Source organism: Thalia democratica, chromosome 2, assembly GCF_965202585.1.
Source record: "Thalia democratica chromosome 2, ktThaDemo2.hap1.1, whole genome shotgun sequence".
Lineage (NCBI taxonomy): Eukaryota > Metazoa > Chordata > Thaliacea > Salpida > Salpidae > Thalia > Thalia democratica.
Window position 1 is genome coordinate 96451455 of NC_139166.1, and position 13558 is coordinate 96465012.

Genomic DNA, 13558 nt, shown 5'->3' on the forward strand with positions numbered 1-13558 from the left:
TAACTAAACACATTTCAACTTGAGCTAAGTATATAGAAAATCGGTATAAATTTCAGTGTACATTTCATTTCATTACTTTAGGAAATTTCGTACCCTTTTAAAACCATGTTTTTACTTTAAATTGAACAATGTTTCTATACAAATTTTTTAACATGTTACTTTAGATATTATTAACAGTAATAAATTTTCATAATAAATCAATATAGCAACATTTTAGATAACTTAACACAGATGATGAACAAAGTACAAGAAACAAATTTTCAACAAAGCTTTTTTTTTTAATTAACACAGATTTCCTAACGCTGTTAACTAGCTTTTAATGTTTGTACATAGTATTGATTATTATATTAGACAACATTTATAGAAATTTTTTAGTTTAGTTAAAATATTACTTTTTAAAATACTATAAATCGTTCTGAAAAAAGAGATACACTTAAACCGAATTTTATCCTCTTATATTTTTTGGGACTTAAGTTACGAAAGGAAAAACCTAAAAACAAATCTAAATAATTATTAATTTTTTAATTTAAAAACATTTACGTGTAATATATAGATAAAATAAGTAAGATCATTAAGCAGATTTAATATTTAGTAATATTTTATTAGTAAACTATTATAAAAACAACAAACTAAAATATTTCTACACAAACAACCTTGATTTTAATATAATTACAAAATCTATACATTATACGTAAATGTTTTAATTACTGATTATAAACACTTTGAAGTTGATAAAAGAAAATATTTTTTATATTTATTAGGCTAATATATATGTGTAATTAACTTATTTTAACAAGAACTTGAAAAGCTAAGTTTTTTTTTTTTCAATGTTTGTACATTAAGCCTGTAGTTAAATAGTAGTTTAAAACGGTAATTTTCTTTATTATGTATTTTAATAAAAATTTTGTAGCTAAAAAAGTTTTTCTTAAAAAATAAAACTATTTGATGAAAATAAATTATAATTTTATAAGTTAAGTTTACAACTATATAGTTCCATAGTTAAAAAGAAAACCACAATTAAAGTGGTTAAAACTTTTGGTCTCGTTTTATAAGAATTATATATATTTTAAAAAGATTATGTACTTAAGTATAGAGCAAAAACTGCTAACATGATATTTTACGTCATTACAAAACTAAAGTACGTTCTTAATAATAAATAGTAAATTGTAAATTTGTACGAATCGCATTTTTTTACAAAAAATATATTAACATATTCAGACAAATATTTTTATGTGCTTTTTAAAAGTAAACTAAACCTCTTTCAAATAACATAAATTGTTATATCCGTGTTAATAAAAAGACAGAAAACTTTGAGCAGTTAATTGGTTACTAAAAAATAGAAATTTAAAACAAAATTTGTTTTTTACAACTGACCGTAATTAGTTTTAAAACTTTATATAAAATTGGGCAGTACAAAATTCTTTCGAGTTAAAAAAAATAATCCATGAAAAACATATAAATTATTGTGCACGGTATACAACACTATAATGTAAAATAAGTTCAAATATTTCTTTTAATAATAATATAAATAAAGTATCTTATTAACTGTTTTGTGCTGTACAAGTATTAATGAAAGAAAATGGAACACTATAAACTGTACAATCGTATTTATAGAAAACAGAAAAAAATGAAATGCGGGAATTATTTTATTGAATCCACAATTTTTTTAAAGTAAGTTTAATATCCCTTAGTTTATTAAATCAGTACACAGAAAAACTAAGCTTGTTTAACTTTTTAGTTTGCCTTATATTTCAATGAGAAAGTAATTATTTACTTTTAATTATGGTTGTTCATTAGATCGTTTACAATTATTATATTAATTTGTTTTCAATTATGATTTATATGTACTAATATGTTAAATATATTTTTTATTAGTAAATATCATCAAATTATTTTTTAAATGGTTACAGAAATTTTATATTTAATTATAGCTTATTAGTAAAGAGTACTTGCTAATTTAATTATCTGTTTATTACGAACTTTTATTCAAACTAAATATAACTACAGTATTTTTTACAAAATTAAGTATAATTTGTATAAAGCTTATCTATAATATTTAGAACAACTTGTGTGACTTAGCTGAATAATAGTGACTTCTTTATATTGCTTGTAATAATATGAGCTAATTTTAATTACAATTTTATGTAATACAAATTTAGAAGTAAACAATTATGATTTAATAAATTTTGGCTTATACTAAATATGTAATAGAAACATATTGTGCAAATGTTTGGGAATAATCTTAGTGATTTGTTTTAGTCATATACTAATTTCGACAAAAATTTTGTTTCATAATCTAACTACCAACGTTTTCAAACACAATAATAAACAATAAAAAGAATAAAAACTTTGATAAATATTTAACTAAACCACGTTTAAACAGTTTCAAATTTATAAGCTAAAATATACCAATTTAATACAAATTTATCTTGTTTGTTACATTAATTTAAAAAACAGTTTTGTAGAAAAATTTTTGACGTCCTCAAATGCAATGCTAAATTTTTTTTTAAGTAACATGAAGAGTTGTTATAAAACTTTTAAATATAAAATTCACCAGAAATTCAATTTTGCTAGTGTGTGTTATTTTTCATCAAATTATAAAATGTTTGAAATATAGAAGGTCGTGATTTTAAGTAATTTTTTAAAGAGAACAAACAAAAATAATTTGCTTTAAAAATTTTTTAATTAGTTTTTTCTTAAACTGTTAAAGAATATAATATGAAAATGTTATGAAATAAAAACTGTATTCATAATCCTATTTAGACTAAAAAATTAAGCTTTCTTTTTATCAGGTTAAACTTAAAAAATATATTTAGCTTTATGTTACATTATATATGTTATTATAAATAAATAGTATCTACAACAAACAATTAAAAAAATAATCGATATATATTTAACCAGCGTGTATATTCAATAATATACCTGATATATACCTTAAATGATATTCGAATATAATAGACAGAACAAAAGTTAATATTTTAGTTAACTTTAAACTAAAAGTTTTACAATAAACTACTAAAAGTTGATATAAAGAAATGTGTTAGGTACATGTGTTAGTTCTTATCTTAAAAGAGTTGAAAAAAAAATTGCAGCAAATTACATTTAGCGTGATTCGTTGTACTTAATTTGTTAAAATTGTGTTAAATATATGCGAAAAAAGCGTAACTTGTTTAAACCGAAAACAATTTATCTTCAAAACGAAGTTTAAACCGAAAACATTTAGTAAATTTTAGAAATAAGTAAAGTTTACTAAAATAAAAAAATAAGTTTTATAAGAAAATTTAAACTAACTAATTTGTAATTCAATTGTCTTTTGTGTATACTAAAAACATTTGAATGTTTTATATAATATCTTGAAAGTTGTCAACTAATAAATTGATCAGCTATATTTTTACGGCTCGTTGGTTCATTAATTCTGATTTTAAGATATATAAAATAATTTGAATCAAAACTGCACATTTTTAGCTAAATTTAACTTTTTGCTGAAATACAATGACATCAAATAAAACTAAAATATTAGTATTCAAAAAAGTAAAACTGTAAATTTTATTTTTTGTGAAATTAAATAACAATGTTATTATATCAATTATGCTTTTAGTTAAAACAGTATAGTAGTAACTAATTAAACACTATTTAAATAAAAAGTTCTAGTGTTATTAAGTAAATTTGTTGATTTAACGTGTAATGAATTGAATGTTCTACTTAAAATACTAACAATTTGTTTTCCAACAGTTTTAAACTACGAAAAATAACAAAGATATTAAATCTAAAATCGTTTTGTTCAATACTGTAAGTTTACAATACTTTTTGTGGTAATAAGATTTTGTGAGTTGTTTTAAAGCCACAATGTTATGTGGTATAAATTTTCTGCTGTAATGAGTGTTCGATATTTCATTAGATTGTTTACAATGTAATCAAAAAAATTTCAACTAATTATTTCAAATTCTGTTATACGTCATCAGTAAGTTTTAATATGAAATGATTATAAAGATTAATGTTGATTTGACAGCAATTACCTTTATTAAAATTAATACTATAAATGTTTTTAATATTCACAAAGTACCCACAAACATTTGTAACATATTTTTAATTAAGATTTGCTGAAAAATGTATATGTAAATTTATAAATTAAACTAATTGTGTACATCTAAATATCAGTTATGTTTTAATTTACTTTTGTTATAGTTTCGGCAAAAAAAAAATAATATATAATCATAATTTGAATAAATACAAATTAAGTTAATATATAGAGCGATATGTATATAAAAAAAAACAAATATTTAAGTTGTCATTCAAACATTTTCAAAACTTTTAGTATTTAAATTAGATAATGATTATACTGTTTCTTAATACTGTAAATGTTTACTTGTTCAAATAATTTACTTTTTTAATTTTAAATAAACTCTCGTTTTTGAAGTTTAAAAAGCTAATATATATAAAAATAAAAGTTTGAATACCTTAAAAAGATAAATTTAATCTAGCTATATTAGTTTAACTCTTAAATCTTAACTGTTTTCAAACTTATGGTGACTGACTTTACTTAAAATGCATTATAAATTAATGAAAACTGCTTTGCATATTGCAAAAATTTGCAATGAATAATAAAAGGCAAACTGCACAAACAAATATAACAAAAATCTTAAACAAAATTCGCGTAAATTCTGCAGAGAATTCAAAACAATTTATTAAGTGAAATTTTTTTTGTTGTATATACTAAAATGTAAACTATTATTAACTTTTCGTTAAACAAAACTGTTAAGTTTACAAGTAAAAAAGTAACACAATTATTATTATGCATAATCACCCTAGTCAAAACACAGTACGTTTTCTATTTTTAAATGTAATTAAATAATTATGTAGTTAAGATCTGACTAAACACGTTATTTAATAATATTAAAACAGAAAATTGTGTTGAAACTTATACTTATTTGTTAAAAATTGTATATGTAAAAAAACTGCATTACGCAGTACAAGTCATCTAACAAAGTTAGGAATATTTAAATAAAACTTTTACAGTTTATATAGAAAAACATAAAGTACAAAACGACGGAAATTTTTAGGTACGTCATTAAGTTTTCTTTACATGTAAAAATAATTTTGTATATTTTAAAGTACATACTGTTAATTTTGTTTGTTTTGTGGTTTATGTGGTACAAAAAGCATTAAAATAGTTTCAAAACAATGTTATGCATATATTTTATAAAAAAAATCAATCAATTATCATAAAAATTTTAAAAGTTAAATAAATTATTTTTAAAGCTACATTTTTTGAAAAATATCAAAAACTTACTTACTTTTACTACAATGATTTTCAATAACTAAACTAATTTTTAACAGCTCTCGTAGAATTAATTCTTCAAAATAGTGGACTACGTTACAATGTTTATAAAAAAAAAATAATTTTTTTACAGCTCGTGCAAAAAATGTCTTCGTGCAATTTAGTCTTATTGTGCAATTTTGTCTTTGTACAAATTTTTAACTCGTTCATTTTTGACACCTACTCCCTTTCGACGGATGTCTATAATTCTTACACGTTTTTTGTCATAACCAGTATAATAAGTGTATCTACTACTTACATAAGATTAAGCTTAGATTTTGTGATAAAAAACAGTTTTAGCCTTTTAACTTAGTTTAAATATATAGAGCTTTTGTTTAATATCAGTTTTAAACCTCCAACAAAATTATAGTAATTTATATTAAAGTAATTTTTGACACATTATAAAAAAAAATAGATTAAAGTTTTTTAAATAATTAAAACAAAAATTTTAGTTTAATTAAAAATGTTTTACAAATATTTTTTTTATAAAAGTTTAAATTTATATCAAACTTCGATTTTCGTTACACGTATAAAACTTTCTCTAAACTTATTAACTGTTTTTTTTTTAATTCCAAATTATTTTTTCTAAAATTTTCTATCAGCTTTCATATATATTAGTTACGTTTATATTATTTTAACTTTTTCATCACATTTTTCAACTAAATGAATTTCTAGTTGTGAGCACAAGTAGTTGTTTTTCACAACTACAACTAAATTGTTATAACTAAATTTTCTGAGAAGCAATTTACAGAAATTTACTTTTATAAAAATATTGAAAAAAATTAAATGTTAGGAACTTTTGAAACTTTATGACGTTTATAATTTAATGTGGTAATTAAATCAGATAAATTAAATTTCAAAAATATTTTCTATTTTCTTAAAAATTAAAATTTTAACATGTTTATTGTTTAATGTATCAATTAAATCAGATAAATTTATTATCAAAAACTATTTTTTTTTTTTTTTGATAAAAATATCGTACTATACAACATAAACTTATAGACAATAAAAATGTTAGCCTTGTTGTAAGGTTTGTGTTTATAAACATATAGATTTTTTAATTTTACAACTGAAATTATTTTCAAAAAGTTTTTTTTGTCATTTATAATTTTACAAAAATAAACAATCAGTTTTATTGTCGCTAAGTCAATAAATTGTTATGCGTGTAAAAGTAGCACTAAAAATGTTTTTACAAATAAATTGACATTATAAGAGTTTAATGGTATTATAAATTAAGTTTTAATTAGACGTTATTTATAAACTGCTTAGTGCGGTACAAATATTAAAAATCGATAAAAAAATAGTAATTTTTATTTTAGTTTTCTCATAAACCAGTTTTTAGTCAAAATTTAAAGCAGTCACAACATTTTAATAAACTCAACGGTTTCGATAATTTTGCTTAAACGGCAAATTTGTAATGCAGTTTTGTGATCATTTTGGTTAGATATGCTGATTTATGTTACTAGTATAACTAAGTTAATAAGTTTTAATATAATTTAACTAAAAAAGTTCATAGTTACTTAATAATTCCGAGTATTTTTATTATATTCGTTTATATACTAAGAAAGTTACTTGAATTGTTTAATGTTGAAAGAGATTAAAAACTTTTTAAGAAATGATCATTTTCTTTATCTTTTCAATAAAATAACTTAACATTTCAATAGTAACATGATCTACTTAGTTCAATTTAATTATGTAAACTTATATTTAGTTAAAATACTAATAGTCTACATTTGTTATTACATTGTTTAAAAAAATGAGTTTATTTATATATTTTATATCTATATGACTGTTATGTTAACTTAACACAAATTAGATTTCGAAATCTTCAGCGACTTTGAGTTTTATTAATGTTTTGTTGACTCTTGGCTTAAAATCACAATTTTAGACAATTCTTAATTTTATTTAGATATATCTCAAGGTATAAAATTTTATTATTATTATTATCTTTTTAAAAAAAAACCCCGAATTCAGTTTTTTTCTTTAATTCATTATATTAATATTAATTTAATTGGTTTTTATAAACTAGTATCAATTTTACCTAAATATACTCTGATTTGCTATAATTTTTGAATATGCAACGTTTTTGTTTTTGTTTATATTCCTAATGCATGAACAAGCTTTTAAATAACAGTATAAATAACTAACATTGTTATATGCAATTTCATATTTTATTTTTTGCTTGATAAGGTCGCAATCTCTTGCCACCGAAACCGGTCGTGAATAAAATATACGATTTACACAAATTTACTTATCTTTTATATCTAAATAATTTTTAAATTTTTGGGCTTGTCTTTTTTTATAGTATCCTCAGGTATCTTATATCTATCTTACACAACTAAATATCTATCTTTTATTACAGAATCAAATATTATAAAGTAGTCTGCAAACATTTCTAATATTGCTCTGACAAGTATAATTTGAGCTTTCAAATAGCTTTTAATATTTATGTTGCTTTAAGTATCATGCTTATTTGAAAATTGGTTGTTTATTTATTTTTATTATCTGCTTTCCACAGTACAAATACTAAAAGTAGTCTTTAAAAATATATAAAAAAAAAACACAATTTTTATATAAAAGTACATAAAAAAGTTTGTAAGTTAGTTTTTCTTACGTCAATACGATATTTAGTCTCAGAATATTTTACTACAATATTTTGGACTTTTTTTTTTAAAAGAAAAAAAATTCTCACATGTCTGAACAATGTATTTCTAACAATATAACTTGGTTAAACAATTTTAATTAATGAATTTTTGAACACTTAAGCTACTAATTTTAAGCTAGTGATATGAAACTAAATAATAGCTGCTGTACAACCCTAGCAGAAAAAAAATCACGTTTAAAAAAATTTTCTAACAATTTTATTTCTAAACATATTGCGATTTAATTACATTTTGAGTATTTTGTTTGTTAATATTAGGATGAACTAGACATTTTATAGATAATAGATAATCTAGATTCTAGACAGCAAATATACTTTGAAATATAAACTTGTTTGTTTAGCTTTTATACAATTTGACTTTTTGTAACTTTTTCTAACTTTTTGTATGTATTTTTTGATAAAAACAAAGTCATAGTTGTTTTATTCTTAAACAAAAATAAGGTACTTTAATTAACAAAAAAAAAAAGAGCAAAGGTTAATATATTACTTTTTGTGATAGGTTTCATAAAACCTATTTGATCATCAAACCACAAGTCTGACCACTAGCTTGAATTGAGTATAATGCCTTTATACAATTGTCTTATTGAAGTCTGATAATAATTGTTCATATTTACAATAAAAAACGAAGTTTTGATAATTATTAACATTTTTATCTTGATTCTCATAATGTTTTCGTCATGTAAAAAATAAGATAAAATTAATTGTTTTCTTTAAAGCATTAAAAGTTGCAAAGGACATTACAAAATTAGATAGAATCAAAAAAAATTGACAATCGATATTAAAAATTCAACAAAATATCGAATAGTATTTGTAGTTTTTTGTTGATTTAAATGTTTTATGTTGAAAATCGACTTTAAGGTTAAACATAGTGCAATGTTTTTTTTTATAAGAAGTTTACTATATAGAAAATTAACAGCACTTTTCAACGTCATCAAGCCCATTGATAATCTTTAAAAAAAATCAGTCAGCAAGTTGTCGTGGTTTCAATGTTTCAACCATATAAAAATAATTAACTTTTACATAGTACTTTTTAATACATTTTTTATTTATTCAGTACAATCACCAAAAAAGTAAATTAGAAACCGCTTGGCGCACTACAAATACCAATATTTAAAAAGCAGTATATTGAAAAAATTATTAAGGTATCTAAAGAAAAAATTCCAAGTTATTAATAAGAATGTTTTTGATACGTCATTACAGCTTTTTTATTTTTAAATTAAATTTTCAGATTGAAACTAAACTGTATAAAGTAGTATCAGATTCATTTTGAATGTTTATAATTTTTTTTGTCATATTCAATATAATAGGCAAATGCACTATTACTTTCTTTTAGGGTAGAGTTTTTTGTGTTAAATATTATTTTTAGTTTAATCTATTGATGTAGGTACCTTTAGATCATATACTTAACTTATTCTAAATGCTTATAATCAATAATACTTAGGGCTACTCTATTTAAAACTAGGCATGATATGAGTTAACATATTTTATATAAAGAACGATTGCAAACACCAACAAATATATAAAGAACATCAATTTTAGAAAGCACTTTATATGTGGTTATAACCTTTACTCAAGATTTAATCTAGCAAGAATATACTTTAAGAATGTATAAAACAAAATAAGATATTATTACTTAGAATGTAAATAGAAAATTTTTATAAAACTAACACTAATAAAAAACACTTTATAAAACACAAGAAAACAATATAAATGTCTATTCTTCATTATCATGTTTACTGCAGCAGGCTGTCGCTAGAATCTCCCCATCTGTCTGTTGTATCAGCTTATATATAACATTCCCTAACTCAATGTTGCATCAGGGTTTCTGGTCTGCACTTTATTTTCTCCTTTTGTCAACTGTATTAAACTTTCATCTTTATAAAACTTAACCTTGCGAGCTTTCTCTTAACGCTTGGATGAACTTTTAGCTCAAAACTTCCAACCAAATCTAAACAGTAATCAAGTGCAACTTGATATCCTGTTACACTTCCTCTTCTCCACTGTTGAAAGAGAATCGTCACTCTACTTCTCCTCTGCCTTAAAAAACACCCTTTCTTCATAAACAAAAAAAATTTACACATTTAAAAATTTGAATCGGTCTCAAAACTACTCATGTTTTCCATACAAGATTTAAAGCAAATTAGAAAATAAAACAATTAAACAATTTTTAACAAATTGTTATTTAATTCTTAAACTTTTATACTTTTGATAATCAAAAAAAAAAAAAAAAGTTAATGTGTTTTACTAGCTTCAACAATTTATTTACTTCAAATACAACAATAAACATGAGTCACATTCTACCAAAAGATTGCAGTATTTAAAAACAGGTAAATTACAAAATACAAAAAAACCACTCAATTGTCATGCCTATGCAAACCCCTATAATACAAACTCCAAAAATTTTCAGCATGTTACTGGTCTTTGCTGTCTTAGTTATTAATAAATATTTTCTTTTTTTATTGTGCTATTAAGATTTAAGAGCCTTAGATAAATCTAATATCACTCACTTTCAAATAAAACTAGTCACCACTTTTAAGACTTATTTAAACTTATACCTTGTTAGTTTATTTTATTTTGACTTTTTGTACTAAAATTTGTCAGATCAACTTTGACTTTTTGGACAATAATTATGTCAGTTACATTTTGACTTTGTGTACTAATATTTGTTAGACCTATTTTGACTGTTTGGAATAATATTTTGTCAGTTCAATTTTGACTTTTTGTTCATAATTTTGTCACAACTACTTTGACTTTTTGGACAATAATTTTGTCAGTGCAGTTTTGACTTTTTGTTCATAATTTTGTCACAACTACTTTGACTTTTTGGACAATATATTTGTCAGTGCAGTTTTGACTTTTTGTTCATAATTTTGTCACAACTACTTTGACTTTTTGGACAATAATTTTGTCAGTGCAGTTTTGACTTAGTTGACTCAAAAATTATCAGTTCTACTTTGAGTTTTTGGACTAAACTTTGTCAGTTCTACTTTGTCTTTTTGGACAATAATTTAGTCAGTTCAATTTTGACTTATTAGTTTTCCTAACCCCCTATTCATTCTGGTTATAGGTACAAACTCAAAGGCTTTTAAATGGGCATATGGTAAATGTAAGTATTGCTTCTTAAAAATTAAATACACAATTTGTTGTAAAATTTCTCTAAATCTACTACTAAATAAAATGCAGTATATAAAAAAAATAACAAAAATATAGGAATGTGAGATAAAGTTGTTATAAATACTGCTTTCAAAATAAAAGGTAATAAACTAATAAAACTTATTTGGGTAAAATAGTGTCTTGGTAATATTTAACTGTTATTTAAAAGACTGGTTATTCTTTAAACGAGGACGCCAATTGTAACCTACAGATGTAGGTACCTTTAATACTTAACTTAACTTATACTAATTAATGATACTAATAATACCTAGGCTACTCTATATAAAACTAGGCATGACATGAGTTAACATATTTTATATAAAGAACAATTGCAAACACTAACAAATATATAAAGAACATAAAATTTAGAAAATACTTTAAATGTGGTCAAAACCTTTACACAAGATTTAATCTAGCAAGAATATACTTTAAGAATGTATAAAACAAAATACGTATTAACTACTTAGAATGTAAATAAGAAATACTTATAAAAATAATACTAATCAAAAAATACTTTATAAAACACAAGAAAACAATATAAATGTCTATTCTTCATTATCATGTTTACTGCAGCAGGCTGTCGCTAGAATCTCCCCATCTGTCTGTTGTATCAGCTTATATATAACATTCCCTAACTCAATGTTGCATCAGGGTTTCTGGTCTGCACTTTATTTTCTCCTTTTGTCAACTGTATTAAACTTTCATCAGTATAAAACTTAACCTTGCGAGCTTTCTCTTAACGCTTGGATGAACTTTTAGCTCAAAACTTACAACCAAATCTAAACAGTAATCAAGTGCAACTTGATATCCTGTTACATAATTATAGTTGTATGAAACATTATTTTGTCAACTATAAATACTTGTTTATAGCTAATGAATTAAAATCAAATAGTAACTGCTATAATTACTACTCTAGCAAAAATGTAAAAGTATTTCAAAAATCATTTATATTTTTTAGTTTTAAACTTATTGTGATTTATATACAGTTTCGAGTTTATTTGTTTATAACAGAATATCCTAGACGTTCTGTTGACAATATATTCATAATTATTTTTAAATTTCGAATAAACCTTGAAAGTCTGGTTAACTAAAAAAAAAGTATTTTAAGATGATCTAAGAATAAACACAAAACTGGTATGTTTACGTTAAAAGTATTGTACTTTGTAATATGACACTGCTGTGTTAAATTATTAACTATTTCTTTTAAAAATTGATGGAGTAAACCAAATAATAAAAAAGTCTCTATTACTCAAAGTATAAATAAAATATACTTGGTTTGTTTTATGCAGTAAAACATAGAATAAAATAGAAACATATAAATAAATAACCAACTCTACACTTTTTAATGTCACAACTTCAACATCAATAAAACATAAAACTTTGATTTGAAGTAAAAACTTTAAACTAGATGCGCAAAAGAAAAATTAAAAAAACTTTATATAGATCATATAACGTTTTTAAATTAAAAATATAACATTTTTTGATATTATTTTAGTAATTTAATTGGTTGTAAATGATTTTTATAAAACTCAAAAATGATATAAATAAATAATTTTATTAAATTTTAATTATTAAGAGTAGTGCATTTTAAAAAAAAAGGACACAATATTGTTTCTCTCATTAAAAACTTTGGCAAAAGTCTATAAAACAAAATTGTGGATTTTCATATGCCGTGGTACAAGCTCAAGTTTTGACAAACATAACTTGTCTTAAGATAAGCTATGGCATAAAAATTGTAGTCTGATGATTGCTTGTTTACATAAAGGTAAATTTATAACATTGTTAACTTAATAAATTTTACAGTTTTAGTACTAGTAGACATAATTATAACAAATGTTCTAAAAAAGCTCGACTGATTTGTAGACTGACTGATTGAGTATGAAATATTGTAGTCAAATTATTTGAGTAAAATAAAATTTTTCTGAAAAATATTTTTAGAAATAATACTTTAATCATAACATTTTAATTAATAGGAACAGGTTTTAAGTTTTTCATTTGGTTTTAGTATAACTCGAATGTCAGTAATTAACAATTATTTTTGTAACAAACCTCATATCTATTGTGGTTAAGTTATTTGAGTTATAATGCATTGCAGTTTAACAAAAATTTAGCAAGGATAAAAACTAAGTGTAATCCGTAAGTATAAATGGATCACGTTGCGATGGCACTATAAGTTTTTAAGTAATCTCAATGCTTAAAATGTAGAGTGTTATACGTAAAATTTTTCACAACGTTCTTAGCATCTTTAGTTAGACTTTAATAATGTAGAAAATATTTCAAGAGGTTAAAATGTAATTTTGTATATATAAGATACTAAAAAACGTTAACAATCTACTTAAAAAATTTTAAAAGTAACATTTGTAACTTTTTAAATTTCATAATTACCTTTTCTACTTACATAGTCTTGCTTAAGTTAATTTTAATAA